Raw genomic sequence first — 22,783 nt, forward strand, 5'->3', positions numbered from 1 at the left:
TCTGCAGCGTCTACTTCTAAAAGGGCATCTGTCAGTCTCTCTCATGCTTCTTAAGTGCTGCAAATGAATCGAACTGTACTCGCTTCCACTCAAACTGGAGCTCCGCCACCCACCGTGGTTGAAAGAAAATGCAATCTCAGGCCTGCCTCTGAGATGGCAGGTTTGAGATTTTGGTCGATACCTCGATTCATTGTGAAATCCGGTCAGAGTCATCCTCCAGTGGAAATTAACCCTTTAGAGGGTGCTCATAAAAATACTCTGAAATTCAAAGTTTCAGCCTTAGTGTTATTAAGAAGAATGTTACTTTTGTGACATTTTTCATAATGTTTTATTGTTATGTAGATAACCAAGGTTAGTGAGGTTACCATATTTGGTTCCTTAGCCATAAGTGGCAAAAAAACAAGAAGTAAATATAAAAAAAATACAAGAAAAAACACATATAAGGTGAAAGGAAAATTTACAGGTTCCAGCGGTATCCACAAACTTTGAATAAAACAACTTAAAACACAATCGTAAAAACACTTTTAAACACAATAGTAAAAACAAAGAGTCAGTGCAAATTCCACAAGTATCAGTGCAAAGGAGACTGTTGCGTTAAGAGAGTCTGTGCGTATGATTTATACAAGCATGAAAAAATATTATTAAAGTTAATAGTGCATTTACATATTTTAGTCCTTTTTGGCTTTTATTTTATATTGATTATATCTTCTTCTTTTTTTTTTCTACAAGTAATACTGAAATTCTGTGAACAGTTCCATAAAATAGAGTTCTTAAGCTAAAAAAATAAATAAGCCTATTTGAGAAATGATAAGTGAAACTTTAATTTTTGATACTGATGTTCACTTTCGCTCGATCTGGCTCATTATCCCTTTGAACATCATTCCTGACATTAGTACCATTACTTCATGGTACCTAACAAAGCAGGTACACTCACTGTTAATGCAGAGGTGGACCTTACAGACCCTGTAGACCACACTGGACCTGAGATTGTTAACTCACTGTCCTCACTGGAACTGCTACTGTCACTGTCTTGAAATGTATTTGGAGATTACCAACAATAGTCACTTGCCCAATAAAGAGTTAATCTTTTTTCGGGCACTCATTGAAATATTCTGAAATTCAGATTTTCATCCTTATTGGAGGACCTAAGAAGACTTGACTACTTTTGTGAAATTTGTCAAAATGTTTTAATGTTATGTGGAAAATCAAGGTCAATGAAGTTACCAGATTTGGTTCTTTACCTATAAAGGTAAAAAAAAAAAAAATTCCAAAAATTAAATATAAAAAATACAGAAAAACACATGTAAGGTGAAAGGGACATATATTTTAGAACATTAGACCAGAAAATGTATTAACTATGTGTTATAACCAATTCAATTATATTCTACATGGTAGAGTTGATGACATGAAAATATACAAATGAAGCCATTTATTTTGTTAAATATCTTTTTTTTTCCTTTTGTTTTTATTGGAAAAGGTGACTAAATATCTTCAACATTACCATTCATACATATGTTATCTAAAAGTGTAAAAAAAAAAAAAAAAAAAAAAAAAACTTAAAAAAACCCACACATATAAACATGGTGCTTACAGTTTTGTGTTTCTCCCTTAAAAACAATAATAGGTTACATTACATCAGGGTTCTTTAAACATTACACATGTTTACGCAGAAAAACATGAAACAAAGAAAAAATAGAGGGAGATTTAAAAAAGAGGACATTTTTAGAGGAGTGATACAAATTCTGGGCAGCTAGAGGATAAAACTTGATTCATTTATCCCAAATATGATAAAATGTATCCCTCTGGATTCTGATGGAGTAAGCCAATTTTCCATTTTGAATATCTGAAAAATGGTCTCAAACCAATCTTCTGTTGTTGGTGGAGTTAGCTTTAACCTTCTTGTAATAGATTTCTTGCTAACTGCTAAAAGCGCCTGTAATAATTCTGCATTTTGTATCCTTATATATACTAGTCAACATTTGCTAGGGATCAGTTTATATTTGCACAGTAATTGATGTTGTGTAATATTTTGGGTGACTTCATATATTATGTGTGTACTTTGGCTAGTCATGTAAAGAAAAATGGACCAAAAGGTAAAAAAACATAAATTTTTATTGCACTTTCAGGCAAAAGGGTGATACAACCCTTGACATTCAAGTTCACAACAATTACTCTTCCAATTTTGTTTTCACTGAAACCACTCAGAATGTTCTGAAACACATACGGTGTGATGTCAATGTGTGTGGCCACCATCCGCATCCGCAGGCTGTACTCCACTGGGAAAATAAACTGTCAAGTTTCCAGAATTACACCCCCGAATATAGCAAAGTTATAGTCCTGATCCCTAGCAAATGTTGACTAGTGTATAACAAATACCAGAAAAGACATAAGGTGAAAGGAACATGCATTTTAGAACATTAGAACACCACTTTTAGAACATCAGACCAATATAAGTGCTGATCCAGACCCCTGTCCTCATCCACATTATCCCTTTGAACATCATTCCTTACATTAGTACCATTACTTCATGGTACCTAACAAAGCAGGTACACTCACTGTTCATGCAGAGGTGGACCTTACAGACCCTGTAGACCACATTGGACCTTGCTGTCATCGTCTTGTAATGTATGTGGAAATTACCAAAAATAGTCACTTGCCCGATAAAGCATTAAAGATCCAGAGAAAACCCCCGGAGGATGATGTGTGCACGTTCGGAAAACATCTGGGCGATACATGATGCAAAAAGTACCAGGAGAAAGTCGAACTAGAGCATTCCCACTAAAAACAGCAAGGAAACTCTTCCATGAAACTAGAGCGTATCCTAATAAGACGGCAGATGTATCATATTTAATGGATAAAATGACCCAAATTCCTTTACCCCCAGCTCGATGAAGGGGGAAGGGCCGGTTTTACCTCCAGTATGTAGATGAAGATAGAGTCTAATCTGGCTTTGTCACCCAATTCCCAAAGGAGCTATACGGCTGCTTCCTCTCTGTCTCAGATATCTGTAATTACTTCACCTCAACAATGACCTTATCTGTTGATAGAACCTCCTGTCCTTTTCCGATAAGACGACTGTAGCTGCAGATACACAGCGGCAGAAAAAAAAGAAAAAACACAAGCTTGGGGAGGTGGGGTTAGCTAAGGTGTGTATGTAGGCTTTTGTGTATGCGAGCTCATCCCATGGGTCTCCTTGTTGCGGGGAGAGCCTTCTGGATCCCTCCCCAGAGCCGCCGGGAGCCGGAGTTGGGGCCCAAGGGACGGGGGTTGGACCGCGCCGAGCATGTTCCAGGGAGTCTACAGTAACGACACACTCCATCACATCCAGCCCAAGAAGACAACAGCGGACCCCCGACACAAGCAGGCCATCAGGGAGGACTAACAGCCTCGCATGTGGTTCTTCAGACTAAGTCAAATGCGACCGTAGAGGCTTCAGAGGCCTGGAGGGAGATGGTGTTTGTCTAACAGACCTGCAGCTACTTTTAACAAAACACTATACTGAGCTGAGGCTGTGATATGTGATGTTCAGTGTCACGGTTTCATCATACGGCTGCCTTTTCCAAACTTGACCCTTTATTTTGCAAGTGACTATTGTTGGTAATTTCCACATACAGGGTGGGGAAGCAAAATTTACAATATTTTGAGGCAGGGATTGAAAGACAGTGTATGACCGATTAGTTTATTGAAAGTCATGAGAATTTATTTGCCACAAGAAAATTGACATAATAGAAAATGTTTTTATTGTATATGTCCTCCTTCTTTCTCTATAACCGCCTTCATACGCTTCCTGAAACTTGCGCAAGTGTTCCTCACATATTCGGGTGACAACTTCTCCCATTCTTCTTTAATAGTATCTTCCAGACTTTCTCGTAATAGTTTTGCTCATAGTCATTCTCTTCTTTCCATTATAAACAGTCTTTATGGACATTCCAACTATTTTTGAAATCTCCTTTGGTGTGACGAGTGCATTCAGCAAATCACACACTCTTTGACGTTTGCTTTCCTGATTACTCATATGGGCAAAAGTTTCTGAAAAAGGTATGGATAATAGTGTTAGGTATGATTATGACATCAATATACGTTTGGTTTCAAAACAATTGACGTAGTGCCTGCTGAGAAAAAACAACTAAATGTTCATTGTAAATTTTGCTTCCCCACCCTGTATATTACAAGACAGTGACACTAACACTTCCAGTAAGGAACAGCACTTATGTTGGTCTAATGTTCTGAAATACATGTTCCTTTCACCTTAAATGTGTTTTTCTTGTATTTTTTTATATTTACTTGGATTTTTTTTTTTTTTTTTTTTTTGGGCCACTTACAGGTAAAGAACCAAATATGGTAACTTCATTGACCTTGATTTTCCACGTAGACCTTTTAAAACATTTGAAAAATTTCACAAACGCAGTAAAGTCTTGCTAGGTCCTCCAATAACACACTAAGGATGAACTTCTTAATTTCAGAGTATTTCAACACGTGCCCGATAAAGGATTAACCCTTTATCAGGCAAGTGAGTATTGTTGGTAATTTCTGCATATATTACAAGACAGTGACAGCAACAGTTCCAGTAAGGAACAGCACTTATGATGGTCTAATGTTCTAAAATACCGTACTTTCCGGACTACAAGCCACACCCACCCCGTCTCCAACGTCTCACCATCAATTCATTGATGCCAAGCTTCCATGCAGCAGCTCCATTTCCTTCTTCGTCAGCCGGATCAATCGTTAGCCCAGCAAACATAAATTAGCCATGTCATTCTAGAGCCATGGGTTCACAGTGTGTGGAAAAAAGTAGCGGCTTACAGACGGCACATGTCACATGTCACATCATAGTAGTAGGAATCTGCGGTCATGTGTTCTATTATTCATTTATGCATTTTTATTACTTTTCATGTAGGAAAGAGAAAAAGGGACCGGAACCATGGAGTTCCAGACTGGCTGTCCTGGACCAGCTGGTCCACACACTAGTCCAGAAGCCCAAACCTTTCACACATGTTTATTTCCCTTTTAATCTTAAGGCACCTTGTTGTTTTGTTTTTTTTTTTTTTTTTTTTGCACCTTTTGTTTTGTTTCAGTTTTTAATTAAAAAAAATCTAACCTAATACTGTCTGTTCATTTACAAGACGTCAAAATATGAGTAGAGTATAAGTACTGTTATAAGTAATATGCAGTCCAATTAAATGCAGTCATTTGAGTAAATGTGTGTGACTTTAGGGTTGAACCTGGACTATATCTGTAAACAACCGAAATGAAACAGAACCATCCATCACACATAAAGTTAGATGTGATTGAGTTTAAAGAATGAGAAGTTGAAAATACATGTTCTACTATTTTTAAATACAAATTAAGGATATGTAATGATGGTTAACTTCGTTAAAATGTATTCCAGATGGATTAAGTGATTCAACAACCTGTAAAATGTTAAACCTAACCCATCCATTTTAGCACTGTCATTTTATTGTGCTAGAGGTTAGTTTGTGAATGAACTGGACTACAGTTTCTTTTACTGCTCCCTCATACATCATCAACCTGATTTGAATAAATTACCCTGAACTTTGGGGTGCAGTGGAAACGCAATTACCAGGAACTTTTTGTTTTTTTTTTTAACCACAAATAAGTTCCTGGTAAATAAGTTCCTGGGCTTTCAGTGGAAAAGGGCTTAATCTCAGGTCCAATGTGGTCTCCAGGGTCTGTAAGGTCCACCTCTGCATGAACAGTGAGTGTACCTGCTTTGTTCGGTATTATGAAGTAATGGTACTAATGTAAGGAATGATGTTCAAAGGGATCATGTGGATGTGGACAGGGGTCTGGATCAGCACTGATGTTGGTCTAATGTTCTAAAATACATGTTCCTTTCACCTTACATGTGTTTTTCTTGTATTTTTTACCTTTACTTCTTGGATTTTTTTTTTTTTTTTTTGGCTACTTACAGGTAAGGAACCAGATACGGTAACTTCATTGAGCTTGATTTATAACAATAAAACATTTTGACAAATTTCACAAAAGTAGTCAAGTCTTGTTATGTCCTCCAATAACACACTATGGTTACAATTCTGAAGCACTTATGTCGGTCTAATGTTCTAAAATACATGTACCTTTCACATTGCACATCTTTTTCTTGTATTGTTCATATTTACTTATTTGATTTTTTTATTTATTTAATTTTTGGGGCCATTTACGGGGAAAGAAACCAAATCTGGTAACTTCATCAACCTTGATTTTCTATATGACACTAACAAATTCTAAAAATGTCACAAAAGAAACAAAGTCTTGTTAGGTCCTCCAATTACACAATAAGGTTCAAATGTTGAATTTCAGAGTATTTCTAGATTGGGATGCAGATCTGTTTTTATGGAGTCACCAATTGTACGCACTGTAAAATACAACTCTTTTCTTACTAAACTAAACCTGAACAAATGAGCCATGATTTACGATTATGACTAATCCAGGCCTTTTCACTGTGAACAAACCTCTAATCAGATTTTTATTGTTAAGTTCAACTTCGACCACCCACCGCATAATTCTGAAAAGGGCTAAAAAGTCAGAAAGTGGCTGAGACTGTGGAGATCAGAGTCTGCATTTTCTGATTTAGTGTTAAATCCTTACAATTAGGAGCTATAATTCCATTTACAGATCAAAAATCACATTTTAGTTTTTAGTGTAACATTAACCCATAAAGACCCAGTGCTACTTTTGTGACTACTTTTAGAATTAACCTTTTTTAAGTGATTTATCTCTGTTAATCATATTATCTTTTCCATTTTGCATTTTTTTCCAATGAAAATCAGGTATCTTCCTCTATTTAATTTACTGATCATGTACTTTAATCATCATGCTGAAATTACACTTGAAAGAGAAACAGAGAAAACTTAAGGAAAAGTGACACTTTCAGTAAAATATAACATTAACTGAACATAAACCAAGCTTCATCATCCACTGTCATTGATCCAACTCCATGGGTTTAACTGGTGAATCAATGTTGTAGAAGATGACGGTATTTCCATGGCAACTACGGAGCCTCTGAACGTCCAAACGGATCATATCTAGTGACCATGAAAAGATGACAAACTGTATTTTACAATAATTATTTACATGTATTGATAGGATTAGCGGATCAACAGTGATTTACCTTTTCATATCAGTAAATGATTTTGGTCACTGGTCACAGATTTGTCTTTAGTGGGTCATCAATCGTACATATTGTACAATACAACTCTTTTCTTACTAAACTAAACCTGAACAAATGAGCCATGATTTATGATCATGACCAATCCAGGCCTTTTCATCATGAAAACATTTCGAATTAGATTTTGATTGACTATTTTGTGTTAAGTTCAACTTCGTCCACCCACTGCATAATTTAGAAAATTGCTAAAAAGTCAGAAAAAGGCTGAGATTGTAAAGGTCAGTGTTTGAAATTTCTTGGTGTTTTTGTGTGTTCCAGGAGAAGTTCAGGGACATATGTACAACTCTGAATCGAAAAACACTTATACAGAACCATACGACGCTCCTAAAATTGTTAACTGAGCATATTTAGGAATGTTTTTGCTGCTTTTACTTGCAGTCATACAGTTATTTTCACAAGTAAATGAAGCCCTGAAGTCCCTTAAGTTCCTCTGCAAAAATGAGAATTAAAACCAACAAATTAACTGATGAAGGCAACTTGGCAAAACCACTACCAGAGTGAGTTTGGAGTTTCAGAACAAAACAATAGTTTTTTTAGTTCTCCAGAGGTGTTGACACTGATTTTGGGCACACTGAGTTTATCGATTTTCTATATGTATTATCATCGGTATAGAAGCATTTCCTCAAAGTTATGATATAGTTCCATTTACAGATCAAAAATCCAATTTTAGCTTTTACTGTAACATTAAGGTGGAATGTTTTATCGTCTACGACTGCCTTTCCTGAGGGTTAGGGTTGGATGCAGGGGACACCGATTTGTCTTTATTGGGTTGCCAATTGTAAGTAACATTGAGTAAGATAAATCACTCTTTCCTTACTGACCTCTGGGGTGCCATTAAGGGGGGGGGGGGGGGGGGGGGGGGGGGGTAAACATGACAAATTCATGGGGCCCAGCATCTGTGGGGGGCCCACAGAGTAGTGGAGGTGGTCCAGTGGATACAGGTTAGAAGTTGTGAAAATTTCATGTAAGATCTGCTGTATAAAAGAGGCATAGAAGTCAGGAGTTGGACATTGAAAGTATGTAAAGTTTCATTTTCGTTTCACACCAGCGCAAGTTATGTTAGTTACGAATTACACCCCCCCAATTCATAGTGGCGCCCCAGATGGACCTGAACCTGAAAATACAACGGTGTTCTATGGTTGAGAAGCACAATTCATGATTCTAACTAATCCAGTCCTTTCCACTGTGTAAATACCTCTAATCATGTTGCTAGCAAACAGAAATGAAGTGAAACTCAGAAAATTGACTGCATGATTCGGCAAATTGCTTAAAAAATAAAAATAAAAAAACTGAGAGGTACAGACTGTGGAGATCACTAAGTTAAAAAAAAACATATTTAAGACTGTTTTTGTTGCTTTTTCTTGCAATTATACAGCAATTATCACAGGTAACTGAAGCCCTGAAGGCTCCCCTAATTTCTTAGTTCTCTCTGTGAGAAAAAAATGGAATTAAAACAAACAAATTAACTGATCAAGACAACTTGGCAAAATCATCACCACTGCGTGAGTCTGGAATTTCAGAGCAAAACAATGCAAAGACTTAGTGTCCCATCAGAGAGTGAAGAGGTTTGGCAGATTCTAACTGCATTCCATGTTGAGGGAATGTGTCACCATCACCAATATCATAACAACCCTGTCATATAATTTGGTTTACTGTCCAAAAATTACATTTAGAGATTAGATTAGATTGAACTTTATTGATCGTTCAGGTAAAACTCTCAGGAAATTGAGGTTCCAATGGCAGCACAAACACTATATATATATATATATATACACACACACACACACACACAAGAAATACTACAAGGAAATAGCAAAACAATAACTATATAATAACAATAAAACAATATTGAAAAGAACATTGTAAAGTACTAGTAGAAACAACAAGTAGCAAGGTGGTAATACTAATAACAATAATGACATATAGCTAATTATGCTGTATGTATGTATATTATATGCATGTATAATTTAATAATCAAAGCATAAAAGTTATAGTAGGGTGGTAAACTAATAGTCATAATAATAATAATATAAATAATAATAATAATAAACAATAATAATAATGATAAATAGCTAATTTTGTTGTATGTATATATATATTATATGTATGTATAGTTTACTAATCAAATCATTAGTAGGGTGGTAAACTAATAGTCATAATGATACATAATAATAATAATAATAATAATAATAATAATAATAATAATAATAATAATAATAAGCGGTAAGAAAACTAAATTACCAGAAACATAAAAACAAACATTGCACCCTAGAATAAGCAATATACTCCACAGTCCCACTTAGTAGAGATAGATATTTTAACCCTTAGTATCACTTTAAGGTGGAATGTTTGCCTGCATGGGTTTAATGTCAACGTTACCATTCCATCTGTTCCACCTGTTGGTATCGGTGCTTTTGAATGACAGTGACCACGCAAATTACACTTCTTGAGAGAAGTTAATATGTAAATTTCAACCTTTATATAGGGAAAATATGTGGGCGTGTTCCAACAGCGTGCTCCGTACACTGGCTTTGGGTGACGAATAAACCCAAAACTATTCTTATTATTTATTAATTGCAAGTTTGAGACACTGACAGCTCGTAGATTGGACTCGTACCATAAAGGTTTGTCTGCTCAGCGTCCATGAAGAGCACAAAACAGAAAATCCATTGCAGAAAAAAATGTTTTACAACCCCTATTCATTGACATTTAAAGTGTTCCTTTATTAGGCTGCATGGACCTGCAGGAGTAATTACTGCAGGAGCTGCTGCTGCTGCTGCTGCTGCTGGAACTGCACCCACACATTGATCTAAATGTGGCTCATTTTGCTGGAGTTGCCTCATTGATTAGAGACCCGAGGGCCACATGTAGAATTTCTGGTTTGTTTGTTTTTTTCCCGTTGTGCTCCGTGTCCTTTGCGGCAACAACGCCCAAACCATCGGGTCAAACCAAGAAGCTTTCGGGTCATAGACGTCCGACTGTCGGTGCCAAGGACGAGGGCAAAGGTGTCAAAGTCAGCGACGGCGTCACGCGGCGTTATTAACCTGATTCGAGCTCATTGTTATTCTTTGCACGACGTTGTGCTCTTAGGTGGGGCGTCAATGATCAGGTAATGAAGTAATGAATGCTTGTTGCTGCTCGGGTGAACAGCGCTGGCACTGCCCTTCACAGGAAATTAAAGCGTTACACATGGATCGCTCACCTGGAGACGCGTTTATAGCCTTTAAAGCACGGTTCAGATATGACTCACGCCTGTCATATCCTACAACACGATCCTTATCATATACGTGGAGAATGGCAAAGTATAAGTGAGAACAAATGAGTACAAAAAAGAACAATATCAGATGGAGTTTGGTTTTTATTACTAAAGCGTCATTAATCTAATGTCCCATCACAGCCTAACAGCCTGGTTCTTGTCCCAATGATAGTTTTGGACGGGCTGATGAGCTGCTTAGCAGGTGAGAGGCGCAAAAAAAGAAGAAAAAAAAAAAAAAAAAAGGAGAGAATATACCTTCCAGCTCACTGGCTTCTTTAATGAGCAAAGCAGAATGTCATTTTCTGGCTGCTGGACACAAAAGCAGTACGAGCTGTATCATTATGAGATCTTTAAGGTGGAGAGCTGCCCATGTCTCCCCTCCTTCATTAGCCGAGTGTGTAATGAAACAGACAGCGTTTCATAACCCACGTCCGACTCCACGGTCGGCGGTGGAAGCCAGCGAATGTGGAACGCGTCCGCCATCATCATCATCATCATCATCAGCTCCGCCAGGCATCACTCAGCATACATAATGTTGATTTTTCTCATATAAAAGCCAAGGAAAAAAGGATGTAATGCGCTTTAGATTATTGTGAGACTCAGTGAGCCGTCAGCACACTTCCCGACTTCGACCGACACATTAGCAGCTATCTGAGGATGAATACAAAGAAAGGTTAAAAGTGAAAATGAACAGGAAGCGGCATGAAAAGAAAAACAACACCCTCGATATAAATGAATCCAGAGATAACAGGAAATGTGACATTACAATATATATATAAGTGTTGGAAAATTCAGATGTTTGCTGCATGACAGTTTCCCTTTTTTTATTCCTGCAAAAACACCGACCCCATTGATATACTCTGACATACAGTACAACATAAAAGTCCTGAAGCTACGTTTGTTAGTTTAGTAAAGTTACAGCATTTCTTAGTCTGTATTAACCCATAAAAACCCAGTGCTACTTTTGTGGAAGTTCCCAAAAGATTTTTTTCTCTCTATTTAACCATTCTTTAGTGATTTATCACCATTTATTATAATATTCTCGTCTTTATTTTGTGTTTTTTCAGTGGAAATCACGTATTTTCCTGTATGTAATTCACTGATTATGTCGATCTTCATTAAAGATCAGATTAAAGTTGAGAGTTATTATATCAGAAACAGAGAAAACTGAAGAAAAAATTACTTTTTCAGCAAAATATATCAATAACTGAACATAAAAACATGTGTTTCCATCCACTGTCATTGATCCAACTCCATGGGTTTTACTGATGAATCCATGTTGTAGAAGATGACAGTGTTTCCATGGTAACTACAGAGCCTCTGGAGGTCCAAATGGGTCATATTTGATGACCATGAAAAGATGACAAACTGTATTTTACACCAATTATTTATATGCATTAATAGGATTGGTGAATCAACGGGTATTAATGATTGTAGATCAGTAGATGGTTTTGGTCTCCTGTGGTTGTTTGGGTCTTTATGGGTTAAGATCCAACCTGATATACAGTAAGTGTTGGAAAATTCAGATGTTTGCTGCATGACAGTCTCCCTTTTTTATTCCTGCAAACACACCGACCCCATTGATATACTCTGACATACAGTACTACATAAAAGTCCCTGTCTAAAGCTACATTTGTTATTAGTTTAGTAAAGTTATAGCATTTCTTAGTCTGTATTAACCCATAAAAACCCAGTGCTACTTTTGTGGAAGTTCCCAAATGATTTTTTTCTCTCTATTTAACCTTTCTTTAGTGATTTATCACCATTTATTAGAATATTCTCCTCTTTATTTTGTGTTTTTTTCAGTGTAAATCATGTATTTTCCTGTATGTAATTCACTGATTATGTCGATCTTCATTAAAGCTCAGATTAAAGTTGAGAGTTATTATAACAGAAAGAGAGAAAACTGAAGAAAAAATTACTTTTTCAGCAAAATATATCAATAACTGAACATAAAAACATGTGTTTCCATCCACTGTCATTGATCCAACTCCATGGGTTTTACTGATGAATCAATGTTGTAGAAGATGACAGTGTTTCCATGGTAACTACGGAGCCTCTGAAGGTCCAGCTGGGTTATATCTGATGACCATGAAAAGATGACAAACTGTATTTTACACCAATTATGTATATGCATTAATATAATTAGTGGATCATCAGGTATTAATCATAGTAGATCAGTAGATGGTTATGGTCTCCTGTGGTTGTTTAGGTCTTTATGGGTTAAGATCCAATCTGATATAAGTGTAGTATGAACAGCAGGAAAAACTACAGTTTCAGGTTAATAACAGCTTCTATAAACATAAATGATCATATTTAGTGTGATTTCCCTTTGTACTTAACATGTCTTTAACCCTTTTGTTCAGTTTTATACCAGGTTTCATTCAACACGTCAGATGTTTCTAATTGTGCTGCTTCTTGTCATGGGGTCAGAGGTCACATTAAATAGTAACTTTAGCCTTTAGAACACTTTCAGTTCCGTGTTCTGTCTGTCTTTTAAGGCTGTTGCACACATTTCTTGTATTTTCTCGTTGTATGTGAAGAAAAAAAAGAATGACAGTAAATACGTCTGCCCTTTTCAACCTTGAAAAACAAACTAAAGGTGGAATAAGACTTCTGTACAGTACTGTCATTTTCAGCAGTTGATGTTATTTTTGATTTCTTTGCACCATAAATCTGCAGCTGAGACTTTCTTCATCTAAACAGGAGCCATCTGTTTCAGTCTGCATTCAAACCCATAAACCAGGCTCATGAAACTACAATAATATCAAAAAGTCTCCCACCTCTGCCTACAAGTACTAATCTATTTCTATTTTCTATTTTATTTATTTGCACATCATAAAACAGCAAGAAAAAAAAAAACAACAACATTAAAACAAGTAACATCACTGTGCAGGAGAGGATAGAAGTAAAAAAAAAAAGGCTTATGTGAATACCTCCCCGGAAATAAACAATATGCAGGAAAAACGAGAAAAAAAAAAACAAAAAAACGATATAACCGAAATAATAATCTAAAGTAAAAACAATAAAAATACAAATCAAATTAGAAATCATCAAATACAAATCAAATGATATACGGCCTTACATTTTTTCATGAATTTAGTAAGTAAGTCATTTATTCGTCTATTTAACAAAACATGATATAACCGTACATGCAGTTTGGATTTCTACATTAAACATGGAGGAAAAGGTATGGGCAGAAGCAACAGCTTATTTATGCCTACCCTATTTACAAAAAGGAAAGTTGCAGAAACAAAACAAGATAACAAGATGGTGCAGTTTTAACCAATAATATAATAAAGCAAAATCTTAGATTCATACTGATAATTGGCTTAGTTTATCCTAATATTTTATATTTATTGAATACCTTAGTTGTAAACATCCTTTTAAATGTGGTCACTGATGTGCATGCCTTTAATTCTTTATTACGTTTGTTCCATAATTTTACTGCAGTTTAAGATATACTTTTGCCTTTTGTGTTGGTCCTTGCCTTTGTTTTCTTGAACATACAACAGATGCTTTTTAAATAATGATAAACAACATGTTGATTTCATTCCAAAGGCTGCAGAATATTTAGACCCTCATAAAATCAGGTGACCCATATTAACGCACAAAGTTTTTTTTCTTGCTGAGTCATGATAAAAGAAGATAGAAAACTTGCAGAAAACACTGTATGCTTAAACTCAACTTTAAACCCTGTGGATATAAACACATAAACAGAGAAGTCAACTATGACTCCGCTACTGTATAGGCTTCTTAAATTCACCAACACTAACACAGCGCTGAAGCTAAAGAAAACTATTTGGAGAAATCAGATAAACCCCTGAGGACTTTAAACCACTTTACGTTCACACTCTGGATTATTATTGGAGGCTTTTCACTACAACCACAATGATGCAGCTTTCTGAAATTGCTGGAGCTTTTATTTGTGATACTAACAGACCTTTTCTGTGCAGCTCTGATCTAGAGGTTTCATAGAAATAACCTGCACCCAAGTAAAAGGAAAAAGTAATATATTTCTCAAAGGGGATTGAAAATAATTAATGGTCACTGCAGCCGCCTTTGACACTGTTAAATTATCCAAAAGATCTTTGTGTTATTAAAAAAAAAAAAAAAAAAAATCATTAAAACGGGAGGAATGTGTCCTGAATCTGCAGTTTCTCTACTCTTTTTTTTTTTTTTTTTGGTTATTCTTATGATTGTTTACTCTGCAGAATCTGTTACAAACGACAAAAGAACCAAACATATTTGCACTTATAGTAGTTAGCGCTTTAGCCTCACAGCTAGAAGGCTACATGTTTGATTCCAGGCTGAGTGTTGACTTTGTTTAACTCTGGTTTTATATGTCACCAAAAACAAGTATAAAAAGATTATTTCTCCTTGACTTAAGTTCTCTTGAAGATCTGGAGCTGGTCTGAGCTCCTTTAGTGGCAGGTCACTACTCCTAAAGTGCTCGTTGGCTAAGGCTAATCGCTAATGCTAATGCTAATGCTAAGTGTTGTTTGTATCTAGTTGCAAGTCTCCCTGTATTTAGAAACAAAAGTACGCATCCTGTATTGAGCTGAAAAGGGACATACTTTGTCCCGTATTACCGGGAGAATCAAAAATAATCTGGTATTATGTAGCATTGAGCTTTTGAGTTCAATATTTTTATTTTTATTATTTACTACAACTGGACAGTCATGGCCTTTGAGGCACAAACTATTATGTTTACAAGTTTCCACAGACTTTGTCTTTGCACTTGTCTTATCGCACTGAATGTGCACTATTACAAGAATGTTCTGCTCTCTATTGTTTTCTATTATTTTACATGGTATTAAGTTAAGCAGGACTGAATTCTGTTAAAGAAAGGTATTTATTTTATTCTACTTTAAGTTAAGCCAGACAGAGTTCTGTTTAAATAAAAAAGTTTTATTCAGTGATCTTTAACAGGGTAGGTCAAAGAAATTTATTTATTTTATTGTTACTTTTGTCATTTTGCACTAACAAAATACATCGTTTAATAATAATAAGTGGTTTTCCATATATTCGTATCACTCAAAAACATGCATGCATCCTACTATAATGGATGTTCTGTGTCCGATGCGTGTCTAAAGCGTGTCCGGATGTTTGTTCCAATGTTGCAGCACGGGAGGGCGTACGGGTGCAATGTCACTGTTGTACTATGGGAGGGCGCTATCATACAATGGCACCATAGGCACAATGCCGCTAGTCAATTAAATTCAGGCTTCAGTCAAAAAGTTTAAAAAACAGGTAACTGGGTAGGCTGGACCTGCAAACGAAGTGTCCCTTATTTTTTTGGGGGGTGGAGGGTGGTAACCCTAGATGTCATGGTGTCATAAAACTAATTTCCACATCAAAACACTGTAACAGTGGAGCCTATATGTGGGTTTATGATAGCTTCTCCCTTAAATGAGACACCAGTTAAGGTTCAGAAGGGAATATATGATTTTTTATTTATTTATTTATTTATTTATTTTTACTTAAACTATACTTAATTTGGCTGTCCATGGAGTCTGTATATGGCTTTCTTGGAAAACCACTGTTCTGCATGATTTGATTTCCTATTATGCACTACAATGGCACACTGCTATGGTCTAATTGTATAATTGTATCATCATTTTATTTCAGTTATTTACTTTTATTGATTTTTTTTCTTTTTTCTTTATTTATTGGTTTTTATTTAATTATTTCTATTTATTTATAACATCCTTAATTTTATGATCATTACTTTTAGGTATGTATTTACTGTATGTGTGGATTTGTACTTTTCAGCCAGGATTGAGGCAATGTTATTTCTTTGTTCATTCATTAAAGAAAAATAAAGGTAAAACTTTGATGTGACAAAAAAGAAGCGTCATGACTACAACTGGATTAGGATGAGTAAAAGACACAGACTAAATTTCCCTACAGTGATAATAAAACCAGTTAACCTTTAAAAACATTCAGCTCTTTAATTTACCATAATAGAGATGACAGAGGAAGAAAGTCGTCCATTTGGGAAGCGACAACCGGTGACTACTGCGTTTCTTCTTCATAATTACCTACAACATTTAATAAAGAGTTATAATTATGTCACTTAGTTTCCAACACATTTACAAGTAAGATTTATTTGATGAGATAAGGCACCAACGCGTGGAAATTCAGTCCATAAATCAAAGATTTAGGAAACAATTTACATTTAGAAAGTTCAATACGGCTGAAATGTGCTCATATTTCATCTTTTATCAGACTGTCTGTAGCGACGCCCATCCACAAAGACAGTCAGCTGGTTTGAAGACTTAATTGGGACGTCGTTCAACTCAACTGTCACGAGCCGCAGAGACTCGGATACAAAGACGATAAAAGGGACATGGGGGAGAAATGAAACGCTGAAACTCCTCAGTACAACGGAAACGCAGACAGCTGCAATGTGATTTGTAAAAATGTGCTCGGAGTAACAATGAGTTGTGTTGTTGATGTGTCAAAAAAAAAAATCCAGAAAAAACGCAGGTCAGTGTTAGCGCGTTCGTAACAAAACCAATAACGGCTCCTGTTTGAGCCACAAAAGAGGCTCATTTAGACCATAACTACATCTAAAACATTGGTGCCTCCAGGTGATTTACGGGCCAAATGAGATGAATAATGTAGATCACCACATTGTTAGCCAAGCTTCTGGTTAATTCAGCCCACGTAGGCACCTCTCTATCAGCGTGTCCTCATGCTGTTCAAGCATCTGCTCCTTTAACTCAAGTATCCACAGGCTTCCATCCATCACTCATTATACAACACATACGCTCAAACAGGCAACGCCATGCTTCTCACCAGTACCGATACCTCCCACCCAATACTGGGAAAATTTGGGGCAGGATGATGAAACCGGGCATCGTTTTATGGAGTTAATTGATCTGTGAGCAATGGTGTAATTACACAAGCTGTCAATATTCCAACACAGCCTCAGGCCTCATCAGCTCCATTACCTGTCTGATATCGCTTCCATCTGAAGGGAAAACACAGATCATTTGGGCCAAAGGGTGCAAGCAGCAGGGGGAGGAGATTTATTTGACACTATTTTTCATCCTTTGGAAACATTACACTGATAATCAGAGAAGGTACACTGTTTAATTACCTTCACGTCACAATATACAGTATGTAATTTTTTTTTAAGGTTAACTCGCTTTATTATTAAAATTAGAGGATGAAGTAACACTAATCCATTTATTATTATTATTATTATTTTTTTTTTTTTTTTTTTTATTATTATTATTATTTTAACACATTTTATGCCTCAGAGATTAAACATGCTAACCCTTACATATGTATGTATACTGAGACATATTGAAAACAAGTGACTAAAGTGCCGGTTATGATGATGTATTCAATGTATATGATCAAGTGTCATTACTGATGTATTGTTTTTTGCTCAGTTTAACAATTATTTTCCCATTAATTTGATAATTTTATTTATTTTCCTCATTATTTTATTCAAGGTACACTGTTTGTCTACAAACATGTCCAGCAGAAATGACCTTCATGTCACAATATATAGATTTAAGGTGGTTAACTTGCTTTATTATTACAATTAGAGGATAATCCACTTAATCCACTTAAAGTGACCAAAGTGCTGGTTATGATGATGTATTCAATGTATATGATCAAAGTGTCATTGCTTATATATTGCTTTTTGCATATTTTGACAATTGTTTTCCCTTTTTTTTTTTTGCTAATTTTATTTATTTTAATCATTACTTTCATCATTTATTTAATTCATTCCAGGTGCACTATTAGTCTACAAACATGTCCAGCAGAAATTACACACAATCACAATATATAAATTTAAGGCTAAGGTTAACTTGTTTTATTAGTAAAATTAGAGGATAAAATAACACTGATCCACCTCTTTTTTTTATGTCTCAGAGATTAAATGTGCTAACTTAATAATATATATTGAAAACAAGTGACCAAAGTGCTGGTTATGATGATGTATTCAATGCATATCATTAAGTGTTATTACTCATATATTGTTGTTTTTTGCTCATTTTAAGAATTATTTTTCCCATTTTTTGATAATTTCATTTATTTTTGTCATTATTTTATTCATTTGTTTTATTCATTCAAGATACACTGTTGGTCTACGAACATGTCCAGCAGAAACTACCTTTGTGTCACAATATATAGACTTGATGGGTGGGTTTCCATTACCTTCAAAAATGCGCAAAATGTAAATTGTGTAATAATGCAAACACTGAAATGTCGCAAAAACATTTTCACGCTCTCATGAGGTGGTTTTCAAGATGTTTCGGTCTAGTATAGCGCAAAAGTGTAATGGGAACAGATTTTGCACATTTTCTGTGCATGGTGGTTCTGCTCTGGCCAAAAGTCTCTCCTATGACCCTGGACTCAGAACAGGTGGTTCTAGTTTGTTCAGGACAATAGACAATGGCTTTAGTGGAGGAACTGCTTTGGAAATTCTGGATCCACAGCTCATTGGTGAATTCCTGATGTGCAATTCTGTCCCAGAAGTCCATTCTGCGTTGCCACTGCTATAAATAAGGACTTTGCCTTGGGACGATTGTACGTTCCCTTCTTTAGTTTAAGACAGTCACTGCAATAGCAGCAGATGAACCAACACTACAGTGGTAACACTGAGGAGGTTTGGACCAAACACAGTGCATCCATCTTCCTTAACCCTATAACGCCAAACGTATCATATTTGATACATGAGTTTTGAAGCCCTCTACATGATTTTTTCTTGAACAACTTGATGCATACAATCAGATACATGCAATACACAGATAATCCACCAGGGGGGAGGAATTCATTCACCAGAGGTCTTTCCAGTGACACTACAAGATTGTCATTAATGAAGAAAGAGGCAGAACTTTGACAGTTTTGAAAAAGAATTACCAATTAGTTAGACATGTTTGTGTTATGTTTTGGTTTGTTCAAATATTTCAGCAGAGACCCAATGTATCAAATATGATACAAAATTGAAACTTGCACATGAAAATTTATTTATTTATTTATTTTTATGCATTTGGCAGACGCTTTTTTCCAAAGCGACTTACAGGGGAAAACCAATCAAATCACTCAATCAAATTTTATTTATATAGCGCCAGATCACAACAAAAAAGTTATCTCATGACACTATATATAGAGAGTTGGTCAAAACCAGACTCTAAGCCAATTTACAGAAACCCAACAGAATATTTGAAAAACATTTTTTTGGTTGTTCAGAAGGACCAATAAAGGCTCCAGTTTCAAAGAACTGGAATTTTCTGCCAATGATTGAATGGTTCAGGCTTTACAGGGTTAAACAAGCGTCTTGCAAGAACTATATTATATTTTACAAGAATTATGACATGTTGCAAGACGAGACTTTACTAGAATGACGCATCAGAAGCCAAACACTCTTCGATGCGAACACCTACAAATAGCAATTTTATTTTGTCAAAGTGGTAGAAATATCACTTTTATTTTGCGGAAAACTGTAACGGAAATCCAACGAATGACAGTCTTTCAGAGATTCCTCTGATGCTAACGGCGCTCCATCAATAAATATAACATCCTTGACCTTGATGAAGAAAATCAAACCACCTGGGTAATACGAGTCACATTAAACACAATGCCTCTGTGAGCCGGTGACTCACACCGAACTGCTAACCTGTAAATTAAATCCAATTATTATTCAGTTATTCAGCTTATCCATAAGCAAAGCTCGTCACTCTTGTTGTTGTGACACCCGCAGTTTCTCAAATAAAGAAGCTCCGGCGCTGAAAAATACAACCGTAAACACACAACATTATGTGCCCTTAACATAATCCCTTAACACAAAATGAGCTGAAGCTGCAGACGAGTGAAGCTGCAACGGAAAGATTTCACTCTTCTCAACACAAACTGCCGGAGTCTAACACGCTTTAATCTGCCGCCCCATTGTTTCCTACAGTAGAAAAGACTCCACACTAGTGAAGTCAATTATGCTTAGGGATGTGTGACAACCCAAGAGCTCCCATGACAACTTAATTTTTACCTTCAGCCTCATCTTTATGTGTATTCACGCTGAGATCATTTAAAACAGTCAAATATTAAAAGGAAATTCCATTTTATTACAATAAAACTAAACAAACTGAATGATAACCTACTGTTTTTTTTTTTTTTTTTTTTTTATAGGGCATTGGTTTGTTTATTAGATCTTTATTATCTGATCATCTGCAGTGCATTATTGTTTCTGGATGTTTATCTAATCTAAACAAGAAGGGAAATGAAACCAAAGTTATTAAGATTTTTGAGATATATTAAAACAAATCAGACTATAATAGGGTTATCGTGTAAATATAGGAATTCAGAAATAGATGATGACATTAGCGGCAGTAAACAAGAGGAAAAAAAGAGCAGTTCAGAAAAGCAGAGCTATCCATCAGGCTGTTGTGTACTGCAGGAAAATACAAAAAAACAGAGTTAATGCCATCTCTGCATGTCAATACGTATTATTATTATTGGCAGACTGACCTGTCGGGTTAATTGGCTCCTCAAACATTTTCGTCCAAACAAGACAGATTGTCATTAGAGTTGAATATTTATGGCTTACAGAAAATGATTGTTAGGGTTTTCATTTAACAGTGTAACTTCTGCTGTTTCGTAGGAGCCCTAACCCTAACCTTAACATGCTCCTTGCAACTTATTTGTGTAAATTTGCTCCTTTATCAAGTTCCAAAGCTTATAACTAAAGAACCAGAAGGACAAAATTAATCAGTGACGCCGCATTTCAAGTTTTGTTTTGTTTTGTTTAAGCAGTAACTGAAACTGTTTTTTCAGTTACTGCTTTGACTTTTATTTGTTTTATTAGTGCTGTCAAATGATTACAATTTTTAATCAGATTAATCACAGGGCTGCTGTGGATTAATTTTGATTAATCATGACTAAATATAATTAATTTTTAATCTATATTAATCAGTTTTCATTTTGCATGAGCGAACAGACTCAAGAAAGAAAGAAATATATTTGCACTTAACATGTTTATTAAACACCTTCAACAGTTTCAACAAAACAACTGTAAACAACTGTTCCATCTTGTTTTTTTTTTGTCCTCACATTTCCATCCAGAGGACCAACGTACTGTTTAGTGTCTTCCATCTTTACGGGTTGGTTCCACTGCCTGTCTCTACTGGATCAACTGCCCATTTGTTCGTGCACAACAGTAACTCTACTCGAACAAACTGCCTATTCTAACCCATTCTGAGTCATTTCTCACCGCGGGCTGCAAAGTTTGCGATAATTGGTTCCCAATTTCAGTATAAATTATTGGGTTGGAACGGGTGGAACTGAGTCAACTAACGCTACGGTCTTTGCAGCTTGGACATTTAAACATAATACAGTGAACAAGATTATGGCAACATAATTTCAGACCTACCATATCAACTGCAATACAATTTTAAAGTCTTTCATAAAGTTTTAAATTCAAATTTGTAAATTCAAGACTTTTTAAAACCCTAAGGGAAGCCAGTACTAAGTCACAGCTCCATCTTTCAATCATGGTTAGCGAAATGCTTCCTCCTTCATGGGCTGTCCCAGCACCGGTAGTGATGTACAGTCGTTGATTTGTGTGATTACGGGGGCTGTGATGGACTGGTCACTGACCCCGTGCCAGTCTAAAGTGACACATTATCGGCCAGTGCTGGATCACATCTCTAGGACAATGGCGGAGTATAAAGCTTAAGGCTGCACAAACAACAAACACGAACACGTGCTTTCCACTCAGTCTTGCTCACTGACTGCTGCTTGTTTACTTGCACTCATCACCCAGAATCAACGATGGTGCATCACTTCCAGCCAGTGATAGATTCTGCCCCTGTCTGTAATTCACATATAAAAAGATCCAGTGTGGTGCATTTATGACAATTTTTTACCGAATTTGCGCCACTCTTGCTTAAAAATAATACACAAAGCACAAGTAATGTGGTAAGCATGACCAGTACAGGTAGACTGTAAACTACAGGGTGGGGAAGCAAAATTTACAATATTTTGAGGCAGGGATTGAAAGACAGTGTATGACCAATTAGTTTATTGAAAGTCATGAGAATTTATTTGCCACAAGAAAATTGACATAATAGAAAATGTTTTTATTCTATGTGTCCTCCTTCTTTCTCAATAACTGCCTTCACATGCTTCCTGAAACTTGCACAAGTGTTCCTCAAATATTCGGATGACAACTTCTCCCATTCTTCTTTAATAGTATCTTCCAGACTTTCTCGTAATAGTTTTGCTCATAGTCATTCTCTTCTTTACATTATAAACAGTCTTTATGGACACTCCAACTATTTTTGAAATCTCCTTTGGTGTGACGAGTGCATTCAGTAAATCAC

At 35.9% G+C, this 22,783-nt stretch overlaps 1 protein-coding gene across 1 annotated transcript in view; it reads right to left on the minus strand.

The window, feature by feature from the left end:
- LOC115414140 (protein kinase C-binding protein NELL1-like) overlaps positions 1 to 22,783 on the minus strand; it is an 806,279-nt gene that overhangs the window by 605,661 nt on the left and 177,835 nt on the right. The gene's annotated exons all lie outside the window — the stretch shown is intronic.

The sequence above is a fragment of the Sphaeramia orbicularis genome, chromosome 3, assembly GCF_902148855.1.
Source record: "Sphaeramia orbicularis chromosome 3, fSphaOr1.1, whole genome shotgun sequence".
Classification (NCBI taxonomy): domain Eukaryota; kingdom Metazoa; phylum Chordata; class Actinopteri; order Kurtiformes; family Apogonidae; genus Sphaeramia; species Sphaeramia orbicularis.